Source organism: Rousettus aegyptiacus, unplaced genomic scaffold (genome assembly GCF_014176215.1).
Source record: "Rousettus aegyptiacus isolate mRouAeg1 unplaced genomic scaffold, mRouAeg1.p scaffold_m13_p_12, whole genome shotgun sequence".
Taxonomy (NCBI): domain Eukaryota; kingdom Metazoa; phylum Chordata; class Mammalia; order Chiroptera; family Pteropodidae; genus Rousettus; species Rousettus aegyptiacus.
Window position 1 is genome coordinate 59,018,499 of NW_023416287.1, and position 19,579 is coordinate 59,038,077.

The 19,579-nt window shown below is 37.0% G+C and overlaps 1 protein-coding gene across 4 annotated transcripts in view; it reads right to left on the reverse strand.

Annotated features, from left to right (window-relative positions):
* ZNF521 (zinc finger protein 521) overlaps window positions 1–19,579 on the reverse strand; it is a 263,268-nt gene that overhangs the window by 156,458 nt on the left and 87,231 nt on the right. The window lies entirely within an intron of this gene.

Genomic DNA, 19,579 nt, shown 5'->3' on the forward strand with positions numbered 1-19,579 from the left:
TAAAGGTATCGTGAAAGGCTGATTTCTGTTCTAAAATCCAAATTGTAAAAATCTGATTTGCTAGTTCTATAATTGGACCTATTCTCCCATGAACATACAAGGAACTCGCTGACACAATTCCCAGTCAGGCCAGTCCATGCTCTAAGGGTATTAGACTCTCTCAAGACTTTTGTGGTGGTGATACTGTTGCCAGCATTCTCTGAGGTCCACATAAGCCCTTGAAAGCTACCTACCCCCATTAACTTTAGCTTTTTAGCAGTCACAACGCAAGCTCTGTTTAAATGGCTAATACAGATTTAAAGAATTTCAAGTTCTTTTTTCATACAGGAGAAACTATGGAGGATTCTTTCAACTCCAGTTTCTGAATCAACCTGAACTTTTTTTCTCTTTGGCACTCAATAAGTGCTACTTACAGGAATGTCTTTCTGGGTTATGGCAAGTTTTCTGCATTTTGATGTGAAGAACTTAAAATGTCCATGTTAAATTTTAATTTTTGGAGTCAGTCACTTCACACTAGCTCACTCTCAGAGAACTATAGCTCTTATAGTAGGAAGAAAAAAAAAAGAAAAGAAAAAAGGAAAAAGAACTTTGCTGGAAACCAACTCATGGCCTAAAAGTCTATTTAAAGATGCAAATGTGTGTGTATAGTTAGTGCAGATGTTTTTCTACAGCAACTGTACTTGCTGAGTTTCACCATTTCCATAAAGCACATTAAAACAAGTGTGTGAACACTCCGAGATGAAAGTCTCAAACACTCCTGAGACTTTCAGTGGAAAGTAGAGCCGCCTGACTTTTCTCCAAGCAGACAGGAATGCCCATGATTCAGCAGCCTGAGTAAATAAAAGAGGTCCTTATTTCCTAATTTTGCTGGCTGGCCACACTGCAGCAGCCTCTGTGCTCCTGCCAAAGGGGATGCAGAACTGGAACTACACCCAGCCGCTGAAGGCCTGTCTTTGTTAGCCAGCCAGGCTTTCCCGACCATCTTCTGGCAACGAAACTGCCATATCCTGCGAGGAAGACCTCCATCTCAGGCTCGATGGTTCTCTAGTCTGTCTAAAAGGATGAAACAACAGATTTTGCCGGGTCTGTATTGGAAGAGGACAGCTGGAAACTCAGTTAGCAGCACAGCAACACCTGTTCGGTCATATTTATGGGGGAAAGTGCTCGCTAACAGAAAAGTGAAGTCATACTAGAGGAAGGTATTTCACAGAAAAAAAGGCATTGGAGCACAAAGTACCTTTGTGATGTGAGCCACCAACCCCTCGTGTGCCAACCTGGGGGAAGAGATGACAAAGACTGGATGTGATTTTATCCTTGCTGTTTGGGCTGGACAGACAAGCACATCTCGGGAAGGGACCAGATAGCCTTAGCTTACGGCCAGCCATGAGGATGAAAAACACTGAGGGTCCTGGCCATTCTCTGGCATTCAAGTCTTATCAAATTAGCCAAATAAATAAATAAATAGGATCAAAAAAGGAAGAAGAGAAGATGTGCACAGTCTGGAGTGATTATAATGCTAAATTTTGTATCATTAGGCACACCTTAGTGTAAGGTACATGCTTCTTGAGGGCAGGAACCGAGCCTTTCAGAACGGTGCCTCCAACAATACGGGCGATCTGGAATTACTATGGAGAAAATAAAGTACCAAGGCGGATTGAATCACCGTAGATGTTAAAGAAATGATCTGAACCTCTGAAGTTATGGAAACTTCCAATACTTTTCAGTTCTTCATAAGGCTGGGCCTGTGAGAAACTGGCTTACCAATATCCTTTTGCTACCTGAGCTCACTCGTTGCAACGGCAGAGTACTCTCTAAACTGCCCTTTGGGGACTCAGTATCATGTGTATGCAAGTGTCACACAGCAAGGTTTCCTTAACAGGGACAGGATTTACATCAGTGGTTACTTTTCAAGTAAGGAAAAGAAGCACAAATACTGACAGGTCTGGTACCTCTGTTTTCAGGAGTGCAATGACTCAGAATCAGAAGGAAAAGTCAAGAGTCTGGAGTTTTATTTCCAGCTTCATAACTGACTTAGAGAGTGCCCTGGCCAAGTCATTTAATCTGCCCCTACCTAGGTATTTCACCTGCAATATGAAGATAATAATTCTTGCTACTTACTCTCCAGGGTGTTACAAAGATTAGCGAACATTTCTAGGGCACCTATCATCGCTGGAAGAAAAGCTGCTTATGTAAACAAAAAGATTTACATGTGTTGCATGTATTTACCTTTCCATATAAAAGTTTCTATGTATATAGTATAAACACATTTTAACATTTTTTTTTCCTTTAATGGAACCACTGGAATCTGAGCTTTAAGGATTGGCCTAATGGAAATCTAGAGTACCTTAAGCATCCACGATTGTATATTCACCCATCAAAAATATATACGGTTGGTAATATCTAAAAATTAACGGACCCTAAATCCATGCCATGTTGCAAGTATTAAATTGCCATATATAAGATATAATCTTGAGTCTTTACAGATAGATAACCTTGGAATAAGTATTTTGCTATGTAATTCTGAAGCCAAGTATGTAATTTTGAAATTCTCTCTCTTCTCCTTAAAATACTAGCAATACAATCATTGCATTATTTAACACCAAAATAAGTTCATTTAGTACATGATTTTTTAAAATGTAAAACAATGGGTTTAAACATAAAACCAAAGCAAATTTCCAGGCTATTTTCTCCACTGGCTTAAATGATTATTTCTGCCAGCAAGCTATAGAAGCAATTCTAAACTTTCATATTAAATAGAGTTCAGAGACCTTTTTTCATTCTCTAACTACTTGAGTCGCCTTAAGATAAACTGAGAATCCTGAGGGAAATAAATAGGTGTGCATAAATGCTAAGATACATTAGATACGACTCAAGGAGAACAATATTTTAAAATGTGTTTTCAACAGCCGCAGGTAACAGGGATATTTGTCATGTTAATCCAGTGCCATCACAGTAACAATTTTACATCATCATATTTAAAATCACCCTAATCAGATTAATTCCACAATCCATGTTTAAAGCAACGGTTTGAACTGCTAAAGGATATGGTCATTCTAAATAAACCATCACGCGCTATTACACACAATTGCTTCCTCTCGTTCTCAACAGAAATGTCAACAGTTTTAGAAAAGTTACAACTTTAATAACTATCATACTTTTTAAAAAATCAATAGCCCCACATTAAATTCACTCCTTTGTCATATAACTTATTTAACTACTTGAAAATGAATACTCTTTACTGAGTGTTCAAGAGAGAAATGTAAACTTTGAAATTATTTATAATTCACAGATGCTTTTAAATTGTGTAATATTCCAAATTGTTCTGGAAGGACCAATTAAATGCATTAACAGTTAGGTTATGAGGAAAAGGGGTGGCCAGCCATTAATGACAGCAGCTATAGGGAGCAGGAATTGGTGGTGCACATTTTTTTAACATAGTCTGAAGATGAATTCCAGATATCCAAGTTCAGTGGTTTTTTTTTTCTTTTGATACTCCCTAATTTAAAAAAAAATAGTAATAAAAAATTAAAAGCCTTACTTTCCCCCAAAATCTTTTAACACTTCGGAGGAGCCAACATAAGAGATAAGAAATTATCAACCTTCCATTGCCCTCTTAGGTGATCCTGGTCTTTATATCCAGGCTGGCTCTTTTACCAGACACATTTCTAATATGTGTGCAGAGATGTGCAAATGTTTTGCTTGCTGTTGCTTAAAGCTCATTTGAACAGACGGAGCTCAATGAATTCCATCTTCCACAGCCAAATTAAACAGAAAACAGTGCATTCTTAAGCAGTTCTCACTTAACTCCACCTCTCAAATCAGAGGAGAAAGCTGACGTGAAACCAGTTAAAGAACAGTCTCACTCATGGAACTCGAGACATTTTGTTTCTATCTTTTGGCTGACTTAAAAACATATATAATTAATGATAAGCACCAACCTCTTGGCATTCAATATTTGGCAATCGTGTATTACACATCTGTTTATAGTGCTGTGACTGTGAGCGTGCTATATCACTTAACATGTGTATCTTTCCTTTAATAATGACAGACACCATCAGAGCAAATTTTCCAAGTCTGTTTTCTTTTATCTCTACTATTTTGAGTTAGAAGACATGTTTAGTTATTTTGTAATCTTATATTTATAAATGACTTCATACCACAAAGAATTTGAAGTAGTTCTTTACTGCTTATTTCATTCATTCATTCATTTACTTAACTAACATTTATTAAATGGAACCTACTATGTATTTAGGTCTAATGCTGGCCTATGAGCTCTAGAAATTACTTAATTTTTTAAGTTTCAGCTTCCTTGTCTTTATCATCAGAAAAATTCCAGTCTGCTTCATAGTTAATATTATAAAAATTAAGCATGGCACTGTATGAAAGAACTTTCTAAACTACTAAGATATAAAAATGTTCTAAATTAATACTACTAGTATGAAAGTCAAAGTTGCCCTTAGGTGATAACTGATAAATGTGAAAACAGTACAAAAGAATAAAAACTAATGATAGTTTAGTTGTTGCTTTATTCATATTTAGATTTAAATAATTTTAAAGGACTTACGGGGCATTTTCTTTGAAAAATAAAAATAAACACAAAAATGGCAAAACGAATCTTCTGAATGCTATTTCAGTTATCTTGAAAATCAATGTATAGTAAGTAGCTCGTTCTTTGATAGCTGCACGCACTGGCAAGTTGTGATTAATTCATTAATGGAAGAAAATCCCATGATAGAACGGCCTGCATTCAAAATATTGAAGCCATATTCCACAGTTCTCACACCAGGCCTAGATCTTACTCTTTTACTTGTATGGAAATTTCCTGAGGCAAATTCTATTCTGCTTCATAATCCTTTGCACTAGTATGAAATATACCTACGAAGTTTTGAAGAAATCCACATATTTCAAAAAATACTCATCAAATTTCTCAGCGCTCCCACGCTCATCATCAGCAATTTCACATTAACTTTTCCACTGGGGAAGCATCAGGTCAAAGGGATTTCCCCACTAAGAAAACTAAGTTTGAAAATGGCTTCACTGGCAAATGATGGACTTTAGAAAGTTCATTCCATAACCTTAATGGTTTTTTAAAGAACTACCATAACCCACTAAATTTTCAAACAAAGCAATTGAATTCTATTTCAGAGAGATATCTGGTCTATCAGAATGTTTTGTCATATAAAACTACACTTTACTGAATATTTTTCCCAACATGTAGGCTTTGGTCCAAGGCTAGTAAACTTTCAGTCACAAGGAATTTTAACAGTTGTGAGGTGGTACTCAAGCTGAATCTCACCTGTATTATGTCCACGGCAGCAGTAAAGTTAACATGAATTTTCGGCAGTTTAAAAAGGCCACACTGTATCTCACTGCAGATAAAGCCACTGGAGGATACAAAAGTGTTGAAAGGCTAAAATTTAATTAATGACCAATTAGCACCCCCTGTAGGTTCAATGTGCAGTAAAGTGATAAATACAGTGTGCTAATATAGAAAAAGCTGTTACAAAGAATGGGGGGAAGGGGAATATTACAATTATTCATTTGGTATTATAATACGATGGACCTCAATGTTCTTGATTTTAATGTTTATGTGTCTAAAATATGACAAGAACCCTTGAGGTCTGGATCAAATATTCATTCTTTATTTTAAGACTTTGACTCACATAGGTTGTTGGGCTGGAATATAAAAGCCAGTCAGAGAGCTAGTAAGTGCACCTAGCCAACCACCCAGCAGCTCCAACTCAAAGTACACAGTTCACGCTATCTTCTCCTCCATCAGTGTTTATACATTTTATGGGGAAGTTATATGCTATGATGGTAGTAAAAAATTGGGGGATGATGGACAACCTTGAGACTTTGTTCATCTGAAGAGATCTACAGAAGGTCGAATCATCAATGTATCCTCACATGATAGAATTTTTATAGCGTTTCAACAGAATCATCAACTTTCACATTAACACTTACATAGTAAAACTAAAATTAAACACTGAGGTAGGATCCCAAATAAACCAAATGATATAAGGAGTCTTTTACTTTAAATGATATAATGTTTGAAAAATGTTATGTTGTTGAGTAGTAAACTCAAAGGACAAAACTATATTCTTGAAATAACTCTAGGGCATAACAAACTATTTCTATACTGATCGCATTATATTGATACCCCTATTCACATAGATTTTTTTTTAATTTACATAATTAGACGAATTTGGATAGAGGCAATCCTGAAAAGAAAGCTGATTATCAATTTGATGGATTTTCCGGGTACCTTATTCTATATTTTCTATTTCTCACTTTTTGTTCAGTTTACTCTTACCTACAATCGCCACCTTCAATCAATATAAAAAGAAAATTCAAACCACTTCATTCTATTGTTTTTTCCTTATTAACAATCCTGGTAATTTATATATAGGAACTAGTACCAGTCAAAATTATGGTATAGTGCATGTATGCATATATGTTTTTATACAGTTGACTGAATGTTCAGAATAGACAAAATTATTTATACTAAAGAAATTTTTGAAATATCTTTGCTATTTCACATTACAAAAGTGTTAATCATAGTAATTTGCCACTTAATATGAGTAAATGCACGATCATGTCTTAATAAAACACTGCATTCTGAAAAGCGTTTACAAGGCTATTTTTTACTGATTAATATATATTACTTATAATTATGTTTTAATAAATTATGTATTTTTTCTAATATATAAATGAGATGTGTCTCGACAAATATCCCAAAACCAGTGACAAAGTCAGGCCTCGAAAACCCCATGATACCTCCAAGTAATACTCCTTCATTTTGCCTACATCCAAGATAATTTTAACACAAAAAAACAATGTATGAGAATTCAAGGCAGTGTGGCCACATTAACAAGTCAGGTAAAAAAGTTGGCTGGAGCTGAGCCCCATCTGTGTTTCGCAATGACATGCAGACACCTGTCCCACTGACAGCAGAGTATACTAAATTCTACTGCAAACAACATACTAATATGATTTAAATAAGAGTAAATTAAGAAATTCTGTTATTTCTTATTCAGATAATAAGGAATTTGATACGTACCTGCTTTGTCCACATGTGAAATACACCAATTCTGATTGATACTTTTTATAGAGAAATTTGTTGCAGTGTTTTTGTTTTACCTTTGAAAAGGGGGATATGATAGCAATAATACACATCTGTGTATTCCAAAGCATATTGGTATGACCCTTGCAAAAGCATGTTTCTACTACTCAATGACATAAAACCTACTAGCACAGTTCTGGGTTCCTGACTCAATCCTGTCTGTAAGGAAGGGCAGGTTTCTAACTCTTTGCGAAGCCTCCTCTTGCATCTGAGCTCTACTCTTTTCTCTTAAGATGATCTAAGGTTGTTTGGCAAGGGTTAGGCAGGCATACCTCTGGGTCTTCCCTGAGAGATCAAAGTAAAGCAAGTAAGTAAATTTGATTGACGCCTTCACAGAGAAAAGGAAGTCAAGGCTGTCACTGCTAACTTTTCATACACATGAAACATCATATGTAAGATCTGTGAGAAGTCATAACCTTTGGGGGAAAAAAGGGCTAATTTTACAGATGAGCACAAAGGTCTATGAGGGTAAGTAGCATGTTATAATCTTGTACTAATAATAGGAGTTGATGGTGGCACAAAAATTCAGGTGAAGTCCCCAGTGCACAGGCAAGCAGCTTGGCCTATGTGTTAGATAACTCTCAAAGTCTGCCCTTCCCTAAGCCCCCCACCCCTGCTAAAACAACTACTTCTACCTCCAGTGCCACCAAGTCACCTAGTTTTTATGAGTAAGTGAATAATCTTAAAATGATGTTTAACATTGTTCATTTTCTTTTGTTAAAGACTTCATTGTTTTTCTCTTAAAAAATTAATTCATGCTAAATTGACATATGTATATGCACATATACAGAGTAAAACAAAACCACTAACAATTCTATGAACTTATAACCCACTGTTGACAAGCCATAACAGTCTATTTCTTAATTTAATTTCACTCTGGCTACTGGCTAGAAAATACCTCCAGGCCCCCGCCCCCACACCCAATCACCGCCCCCCCCCCACACACACAGTCCTCTACTTTTCCCTAACATAGGCCTCCCTCCTTCCTTCTCCTACTTCTACCCTCTCACGTGAAAGGGTGGAGGATGATTTGGTCAGGTCAGGTATTGGCAAATAAGAGCAGAAAAAAAGGGTCCATCAAAGGGCACTGTGGTCAGCTTTACCTTCCTCATGCTCTTGCCTCTAAAGCCACATTCCCTGCCATTCGTGCCAATGAAGGACACAGTAAGGCTCTTTGTCACCTTCTTCTAAGTTACCCTTCCTTGATGATTATTGCAGCTACCATGACTCTACACAACAAGGCCAAAGCTGATCCTCTGGGCTCAACCAGATGACCCAAGATAGTGTTTCTCAGTCTAATCCACCAACAACCCGAACTGTCTTTTGAAAATGCAGACTTCTGGGCTCCAACCCAGACTTACTGAATCTGAACTTCTGGGGATAGAGCACCCAAATCTCCACTTTTGGCAAGCTTCAGGGGTCTTCTCTTGCATTCCCGAGTTTGAAACTCACTTTAAAATTTTTTATTACCCCTGGATCATTTAAGTCCTCTGCTTAAAGTCTGATACACATGACTGTGCTGGTGCCATATTTGCTGCTCTGCACCAGAGCGACTTGGAGGAGGGCTTTCTCTCCCTGATTCAAGGACCACATCGAACCCCAGCTCTTCCACAGCTTTTACAGAAAGAAAAAGAGATTGTCTTTTTCCCTCCCTTTCCTTGATTTTGCCCCCTCCTACTCTAAGGACTCCAAGCTTCCAATTTTTTCAATGCAATGTTCAATTACAAGGCAGTTCCCGTAAATTACTTCCTCTCTGTGGAGGAACATCATTGGCAGCTGCTTGTACATTTCTAGAAAAAGACAGTAACCATTTTAAAGAATTAAAAAGTTCCAACTACATAAAGGCTGGGTGTTACATGATTAGGATACAGAGTTGTGAGTGAACAGCTTGTTTCAAATGTGCACATGAAAAAAAATCTCCTGAACTTTTGTTCTTAATTACTTTCAAGCTGCATTAGCTTGATGAGAAATATCAATATACTGAAGTGCAGCTCACTCTGTGAACCATTTATTTCATAGAAGAGAAGGCTGTCATAAAACTAAATACAAAACAAATGAATATCTGAAGTAGAAAGAGGAGAAAAAGGGAAAGGAGCTTCCGAGAATCAGCAAGACTCGATATTTTTCCACTCAGGAAGGCACTGCTAGAACTGCTGATTAAATGCCTTAAGTTTGCTCCTCTCTAGAAACTGTAGATATCTCGTGTTTTGAACTGGTTCCTATCAGTCTCCTGCAACTTCCTGGGTTCTGCACTTTGGTGTGGTATGCCATACAGTAAATTAAGCCTTCTGCTGTCAGAGCTGGAAATAGGAGGGGAGTAGAAAAGTGGCTTGATCGCAAATGATTTTTATTGGCTTCATTTACATCCTGTTTAAGGTCTTCTGAGTAGCTCAAGGTGTCTTATCTCTGGCTACCAGGGGGTATTTTGCAGTCAAAGCAGTTAACATTCTCTCTCCCTCTCCTCCTCTCCCTTTCCCTCAAGCTCTGTTTTTTCTAAGCCACCTTATCTTATCATACACATCTTTTCAGGCTGAGGAGAACCCAGATTTATTAGAAGCAGTACACGCTATTGTCATTCGGGGCTCTCAGAGACAAATGAAAGTTTAAGTCAAACGAAAATCAGTTAACCTCTTCTCAGTTTAGAAATACTCAGAATTGTCTCTCTTTTATTCGTGCTAAACGGTTTAGAAGTTTTCCTCTATAATTTACACATACTACTCCTATCAGATTAAGAAGACGAGGTACAAAGTTGCTGGTACAAAACTGCATAAGGACCTTAAGTGACGCAGCTGTACACTTGCCTTTGCCAGAGCCCTCACGTTCAGCTTACTCTCCCCTAAGTCAGCACCACCACAGGCCATTTATCCATGATATCACAGGAGAAAGAAGCTCCAGTAATTTACTGGGTGGGGAAATGAAGAAAACTAAAAGACAGTGGGATAAGTGAGGAACAGTAGTCAAAAGAGAAGGGACTTCTCTCAAGATGCACCTGAACGCTAGCTAAACTGCGAGGTCAACATAAACATATGCAGCACACATTTCTCTAATAGTAACACACACACACCATTATTCAAATCTTCTTAAAAATCAGACAGTCTGCCTGAGAGCCCAGGTATGAGTAGCTTGATGCTTCTGTTACAAATTACGTGACAGTAGTCATGCAACCTGGGTATACAATGGAATCACCCAAGAGCTTTTAAAAATACGGGGCCCTTCTCCAGAACAATTAAATCAGATTCTCTGAGGGTTGAGGCCCCTGGGGAGTGCAGTCAAGGTTCACAACCACTGCCCCAGACTATCAAAAGTCACTCTGTGAAACCCCACTGAAGGTAATCTAAAAGCCAGCTTTGGGTCGGGCCTGGTCAGTACTTAAATGGGAGACCACCTAGGAATACCAGGTGCTGTAGGTGTTAAAAAATAAAAATTAGAAATAAAAGCCAGACTCCACACAAACAAAACCCTTGATTATATCGGCTCACCTACCCTGAGACCAACAAGCCAGGACCAGGGCAAGTGAGTTTTCTGAAGTACTTTGTGTCAAATGCAATGAACCAGATATTAAAAACAAACAAACAAAAAAGTTATAGCAAGCAATTGTGAACAAACACTCCAATCACTCATTATCACATGTGAAAGAGCAATATGTAAAGAGTTGTTAAGTGCCTCATCTGTGTTTTATATTCTTTTTAAAAATTCCCATTCCTCTTCCCCTTCATACCTCAGCACCCCGTGGGCTCCTTTATATTAGTGATAACCCCATCCTTTCACCTGCAGTGAAAGTTCTCTTAATTGTCCATTATCTTAGTGTGTCAGCACAAAGGAGCTGGGATGGAATCCTCGTCCAAACGGTTTCACCTCCCTCTCCTGAGAGTGATGCCCTTGTCAAGACATTAAAGACACAGAAAACCTGCCACTTATCAGAATTGCATTTGAATCGAACCACTGTCCTTGAAAACTGTAGGCAGGAGATGCTATCATTCTGCACCGCATTGCCAGCTCCAGTTCCACGGTGGCTGGAACAATCTGAAAAGATACTATCCAAACTTTGCCATGCAGTCTTCATAAAAGCATTACAGGTAAAAGTGAATACACATTCACTGATTTTTTTAAGAGTTAAATGCAAAGAAATTCATGGGTCAGATTCTCCATGAATGTGAAATTAATAGTTCCAAGTCCTAGGACACTTTTGAATGTAAATTCCCTGAGAAATCAAACCATAAAACTCTTCTAATAACTCCATATCACCAATTCTCAGTAAACATTAGTCAAGATAATTAAGAAATCACATTTATCTTGTTATAATGAGGAGAGGAATGAGCACATCTTAGTGATCCTACAGACAAATTCAAAAATGAAATTCTAAATAGCACCTTAAAACAAAAATGAAAGAGAAAAAATATATTATTTTCAAGTATTCAGGTCACTTTGTGTGACTTCCACATCTCTGTATTTCTTTGCCATTTTTTATACTTCTTCCTCAATTCGAACCCACGCTGCCTTAGAAAAAAGAGAATTTATGTGTGTTTTTAACAAGTAAACAAGTGTACAAATTAATTCAGAGAGCAGTAATTTTGAAAATTTTCTATGTTTAATGTGCACTGCAGTTAAACTACTTTTTCTGTACAAATTAATTTACTGCATCAGTGATCGATGTTTATGTTTAGGCAATTTTATTTCTCAGTATGGTAAAATTAGACCTAATAGTTGCAACCTGTTATGTCCAATCTGTCACTGAAATTCAAATTGCCTTTTTCCTATTATTCAAGGAGCAATTTGGAGGAATTAAAGCCATCTAAAAATGGAAGACAAACAATTCTCTGTAAGGACTCAATAGTCTGTGTCATCAACCAAATCCACACCCCGTGATCTCTCCTAAGCAGGTTTTTTCAACATGATTTTTCTGAGGTTCTCAAACTTTCACATCTGGCAAGCCACACAAGAGAAAATTGTAGGATTAAATGAAAATTATATCCTAAAAAATGTTCAGTCTTCAATAGAAGTAATCAAAGATTTTGTTGTTGATTCCAAACTACCAATCCCAACGTAAAACGGTAAACCCCAAACTTCATGGCTAATTTATGTGCCACATCCTCTTTTTTTGGTTTTCTTTTATCAACAAATATATTATTTTTTTTCTTGCAAGTTAAGTTAATTTCATCATTTTCTTTTTTACTGGGCAGAACTCGATGACTTAGATTCCTAAGATTTAAAGTTTGCAACAATAGATTCTAGAATTGAGAGAATAAGACCTACCTTACAAATACTATGTGTTTTGCTTGGTTTTTCTCATTGTTTAGCTACAGGTTTGACTCTATGTAGTAGTTAATGCTTGCTCTATTCTGTGAATACCAATGACATACCTAAATAGGCATGGTGGCAAGAGACAAACTAAAAAACTGGTGTGAAACCTTTAGGGCCCTGGACTGTGAGATACACAAGGACCTCCTTAAATCAGTAAAAGGGAACCTAACCCACTGAGATTAAACTTCAAATACTCTCTACCATCATTTTACAATATACTCTCAGTAGATTTTTGTCTTCTTCAACAGAAGGGCCCCACATCAATTATTGATATGATCATCATTTGGTATAAGAGAGTTTCTGAAAACACTTCTTTGGTAACATCCCCTGACTGCCATCTTCTATCTAAGTCCGCCTTCCTCAACAGAGTTTCTGTTGATTACTGGGAGACTGCACGTAGATTTAGAAATGCTTCATCATGATGGGACAACCTCAGTTTTTCCATATGTTCGAGTTTCCACATTCTCGGTAAAAACCTGAAAATGCCTATCAAATCAACCATCATCTTTTCAGCTTCACGATGGCCAATGACTGGTTTGAATTTGTTCTTGCTCTTCTCTTGTTGGTCTGAATTAGCCAGGCGAGACAATAGTCTTGCCTATATTTAAGACTACTTAATGTCACATATGGCCTCAACACATATGCTATTCATTAGTCTTCAGAGGATACCAACTGTTCCCCCTGCGAAAAGGCAGGAGTCAACCTGAGGTAGCTCTTCCCTGCCACTAACACGTTCACACAGTGCTCTCTCTCTAGATGGAGATAGAGGGCACAATGAAGAGAGGTAATTTGTTCAGAACAGCATAAGGAAGCTCGGAGTCATTCCATATCAGCAGAAAAGCTGGTGTTGAAATCAATGTAATAAAACTAAAATGAGTATCTTTCTTTTGCTTGTTCTCTCTTTTTAACTTTTCCATGATCACTTTTTAAATTCTAAGACAATCTCATTTCCTCAGACAATTACTTAGATCATCAAGCTGATTAATAATTTTACTTCAAGACGGGACTGATTAATGTGGATTATTCAACTGATTAATACTGTTACTATATCACATATCCGAGTGAGATCTAAGTGTCATGTTTTCCAAAAAAAAATTATTGAAATGGGTTCTAATTAATGTGACTTGGTCTTCTTAAGTTTGGAGAACTTCATCATAACGTAAAAATGAGAATTTATTTGTCCTTTCTTGACTTTTTCAATACCAAAGAACTAAAAAAAAAATACATATATACACATGAAAACAGAACATGTTGATTAATAACATTTTAAAGCTCAGGTCTATGATGACAAGAATCTATTGCTCACCTACAGAAATCCATTGACTTCATCAAAATGTGAAACTTACAAATGATGTAAATGAATGAACAACCAGGACTTCATGTGGAGCCGTCACCACAGCCCACGGAGAAACTGCAGGTATCCCTTCTTCCCAACAGTGGTAAATGGAGAGGGAATTATACCATCCTGCCCTCTAGAGACATCTCCATGGTTCCCTGCCGTGGCATTTACCCAACCAGTCAGAAGACCTCCTGCTGTCAACATCCCCAGAGAAGTTCTAGCCCATGTGTGTGGGTGCACATGCATGTGTGTGTGTGTGTGTGTGTGTGCGCGCGCATACACACACACACACACACACACACACACATTCACTCTTCTATATTGCCCCACTTTCAAAGTTCCTATAAGAGCCTGTGTACTTACAGCTACTCCTCCTGCATTTCAGGAAGACTATGCCCTCACAGAGCCTCTGACCTTCACAGCTACTATTCAGCCATCCTCTGGGATAGAAGCCACTGAAGCTCAAATTCCTGACCCTCACAAGCTACTCCTGACTACTCCTGTTCCAGGGCAGTCAAAAAATACTCTACTCCCAATGCCCATGAAACACAGGAAAAGGGACTGGGAATCCTCGCTCCTGCAGTGAAACCTAGAGAAATTCAAGTCTGGCTTCCTTAATGAAGATGCAGAATTCAAATTCCCATCTCAATATTACTTACATTTCATTGTTTGACTTATTGTTCAGTAACAAGCAGCCTCTAGCACAAACCAAAAGCATCTCCATGAGAACTGCAAAAGGCAATCCCTTCAAGTGGATAAATTCCAAAAGGTACCCTCCTTACAGAGGAACTACCAAAAAAAAAGTGTCCTTTCTACTGGTTGATTACAGCACTGTTAGATTTCTGTTCCTTCATCCTGTTGTTGGGGACTTGTGTAAAATTCACAAGCTAAATAGCGGTATACAGTGACCCTTTCCTACAAATTTTACATGTCTATTTTAAAAAAAAAAAAAAAAAAAAAAAAAGGATGAGCTAGCCCAAGACCCTCATCCCCATGCACTTCATTGTTCATATGAAAATATGTGATAAATTCCAAGTGAACAACTTGGTGAAATTAACTTTTGGTAGTTTTGAAAACTGAAGAAAGCAAATAAATCAGCTTTGCTCTACCAAATTTTCACTGATCTCATTTATGTATAGTTATTTAGTCTCTTCTAAAAAGATAATTGTTTCAATTCCATTAATTTTATTGTGGGTCATCAATAAATACTTTTTATAAGGCATAACTCCTTGACAATGTATCTTTGAACTAATGTGCTGTTTAGACTAAGCTTCCTACATTCACTTTGCAGACAGGTAGATGGAAAACCCGGGAGAAGGTTGCTTATTGGAGGTAAAACATTCTCAATTACTTCCTTAACTCATGAAAGTCCAGTCATTCATACTTTTACCCAATTCATTCATCAAATATGCATTTTCCTGGGCACTGGAATATGAAAGTATACAAAATGAGATCTCTACCCACCCTTGGTTTTGAATAAATATGTACAGAACTATTTATAATGTACATATGCCCTCTTTATGAAGAACATTTTAAACTATTGAGTGTATTGCTCAAAATTTCCTATATTGCGTGCCTATTTTGTGAATATTCATAATATATAGGTTCCTTAGTACACAGACTATAACACCAACTTATAGTGTAGATTAACTATTGAAACAGACAAGAATATTCTCATGTGATTGTTTTATCCTACTTTTTTCTTCAGCATTTTGTTGGTTATAATTTATTTGTTGTTATTAGTAAAGATTTATCAAAGCCCCTAACTGTAGCATCTATTATTAAGACCATAATAATTAAATGAAAGTTATTTAGTCCCATCTTCTTTTGAAGCTTCGGTTACTGTTTGGGCCTTATGCCATTTGTATTAGTCTTCTTGCCTCTATCCTCTACCATCTCTAATAGGAATGTTTTGCTTTCTTGTGAATTTCCCAATTTTATCTCTTACTTGCATGTAACCTTACAGTGAGCTCAACATAAGCATTGAGTTTCTTTCCTCACTTCAGAGAGGATTCTGTTCAATTATCATTGATGTTTTCTCTCTCCCCTTTGTCACCTCTCTTGCTCAAAGTCTTGACCATATCCTTTACTGTGGCTGTGGTCACATGACCTTATTCTGTCTGCCACACCAGGAAATTTTTCCATAGTGCTGTTCATTCTATGGACTCTCCTATTTGTCAATGTTCACTAATCCAGACTAGCTCTTCTTTCACTTAATTTCCATTGGGACAAAGATAATTTTGATGCCCACCAAATGAACTAGTGAATAAATTTTGGGGTGTTTCCTGGCTAGCACCTCAATTTTGCTCTTCTGATTCATTCATAAACTCCACAGTATCCTGAGTACCTATTTATGGGTAAGACTATTTATGAGACTACCTGGACAGTAGGTAAGTTGATGAGGACACTGCACTATGATACCGAATAGTTTAGTGACTAATGAATGAGGGAGGCATACATGTAAATGTATGACTACAACACATTGGAATCAGGAATGTAACAGAAGCTTCTCAGAATTGCTGCAAAAGCTCCATAGAAGAAGCACCGACTATATCTTGGAGGATACAGAGAAGCTACCCAAGGACATTGAGCTGAACATTAAAAATAAAATCAGGACTGCCAATTTATACTTACTCCCTTTGCCTTTCTTTCCCATCCCCCAAATAACCCTCCCACTGGAAACCATCAATTTTCTCTCTGTACCTATGAGTTTGTTTCTGTTTTGTTGTTGATTTGTTCTTTTTTTAAGATTCCACATATAAGTATTTTTCTTTCTCTGACTTATTTCACTTAGCATAATACCATCTAGAGTCATCCATGCTGTCACAAATGGCAAGATTGCATTCTTTTTTATGGCTGAGTAATATTCCATTGTATATATGTACCACATTTTCTTTATCCATTCATCTATCAACGAACATTTAGGTTGCTTCTGTACCTTGACTTTTGTAAACAATGCTGCAGCATAGGGAATGTAGTCAGTGATGTTATAATAACTATGTATGGTGTCAGATAGGTATTAGATGGGGTGATCACTTCTTAAGGTACATAAATATCTAATCACTATGTTGTACACCTGAAACTAAGATAACATCATATGTCAACTCTAATTGAAAAGTTTAAAATCATATTTAAAAACAATAATCAGGAGTTTTCCAGGTATAGAAAAGGGGATTTATTATTCCAGGCAGGAAGAATTGTATGTACAAAAGCAATCAGAGAATCACCAATAATGCCAAATGCCTAGATAGAACTCATATTTGGCTGTACATTAAAATCACTTGGAGATCTCTTTAAAAATACTGACCCTTATACCCCACTACAGGAATTCTAATTACATTGGGCTGGGAATGAAGTTTAGATAATTTTTTTTTCCCTTCTTTAGTTCCCACCCTCCCACTTCCACCCCTGATATGGCTGTTCCTGTCTTCCCTTAAGAACTGGATCTCTGAAGATGGGATATCTCCTCCCACACTCTCACGGCATGCACCCAGGGCCTGGCGCACCTTGCCCTGGTTCATGACTCCACCTGGGGTGCAAACCAGGACCTTCTGCATATATAAAAGACATGCTAACCACTACACTATGGAGCCACCCCCTACGTGAAAATTTTTTCAAGTTTTTTAAGAGATGCTAATAGGCAGCCAGAATCTGGATTAGAGCATAAAGTTTGTGGAAGGAAGTGGCATAACACATCCAATATACAGAGTCCATGACATACTTGCCTATCAAGCTAAAGGCTTTTTTATGTTCAGGCACGAACAATCAGTAGAGATGGGACTCCATCGGTACAGTCCGGATTGGGAGGGACTGGATGAAGGCTAGAGGCATGGAGTACACATATGAGGCTATAGAAATGGCCTGGGTGAGAGAGAAAAACCTAAAGGAGTAGCAGAGGTGATAAGGTAGAGGGGATGCATTTGCTTGTTTAGAAAAATAGATCCAAAAGATTCAATGACTAATTATATACGATGAGTGAAGGAGAAATTCTGTGATGTTTCTTCCTCCTGATTCCCAGACATTTATCCCACTACTATCACTATATGGCTGGTCGGTGCAACCGTTTGCAAGCAGATTATTAGGATAATATCATAGTTTTGAACCCTAACTGCAAGGAACTAGACTCCATTCCAGTGGTACAGACTGCTTTTCTAATTAAAGTCAGCTATTTTGAAATCGTACACACACATAAACACATATACACACACATGTGAGCACACACGTCTTAAAGGCAGGTCAAAAGAAGACTCTGGTTGGTTAGATCAGAACAAAATAGTCATTCTTATAAAAAGGAGCTTCACATGTATGTCCTAGTGATGCAAAGTCAGCAACAACATCTTCAAATCTGAAATACCATATTCCATACTAAGGAACATTACCTAGGAACAATACAGGCAAAGAACAGAATATTAAAGCAAGAATAATTCTACATGTTAATATTTATTTGGTTGGTTTTGTCTTGGCTTTCTTCAAAAAAATCTTTGCAAAAAATAAATGTCTATTATAATATTATCAAGTATAAAGTGGCAGTTTTTTAACGTCTTCATCTGGACTTTTAAGGAATGATAGCAATATATATCTGGTTTTCTAAATAATTTGAATCAGCGAAGATTATTTTGAAAGCTTTCTTGATAATCACAACTATCCTTTTACCCCGCCCCCACGTACTTTTCTAGCTTTGCCTAGATAAAGAACTTTGTAGAAACCTTTACACACCTCCCCCATTTACTTACTACAACAATTAATCATTAATAACAAAGTGCAACTATTTAAGACCCTGTAGGCATTGGCATATGTCTACAAATTTCTTTCTGTGTTATATGGAAAAGTTACAAGTGTGCATTCTTTTAAAATTCAAGTATTGAGCATTATTATAATCATCTAACACTTCTTGAGGACCTACTGAATGCTTACTCAATATATTTTAGGATGAGTAAACAAATTACACTTGTAAGTTTAATGCACTTGTCTTTATAAATAAAGTTTTATTGGACCACTGCCATGCTCATTCATTCATATATTGAGCACGAGTTCTTCAACACTGTAGAGTTGATCATTTGTGACAGAAACCATATGGCTCAAAAAATCTAAAATATCTACTACCTTTACATTTACAGTAAAAGTTTGCCAAACCCTGTATTATAGCATTGTCCTACTATGAATTGATAACCCTCTCTCATATACTAAAAACATCCTATTTCTTTTCTTTTTTGTCTCAGCTGTCGTTGCTAAAATAGAAGAATTAGACTCTGTCCAAAACTGACTGAAATATCACACTTAGGGGTAAGGGTTAGGCTGGTAATTATATTCTGAAACAAACTATATTCTAATATTAACTTCATAAATGTAATGACTGTTAAGGAATTTCATCCTTCAATCATTTTTCATTTGTCCATTCCCCTTTCAGTTAGTTATATAATCTATTAATATTTTTTCCTACTAAGCGAGTATGTTTCTAGAATCTACTGTTTATGCTTTAGCTGTCTGAGACTGGGTAGCCAAAAATAATCATCCCTCATCCAATACCAGATACATAAATTATCATTAGAGATTTGTTTGCCAAATTCTCTGTGCAATGGAGCTGAAGTAAGCTACTGTTCCTTGTTTAAGGTCCTTCTTCTTTAAAACTGTTGTATTTTAAATTGGTCAGAATTTGTTCCTTTTACTCCCATAAGAATGGCTGCTATATGCATGAATTCTGCCTTCAGCAAAGACTGTAACAATCTTTCACCTATTGGCCTTAGAGATTAATGTCTGTGTGAGTGCCAGATTCTTAAGAAACTAGCTGCCAAACATGTTATCTTCCAAATAGTGAG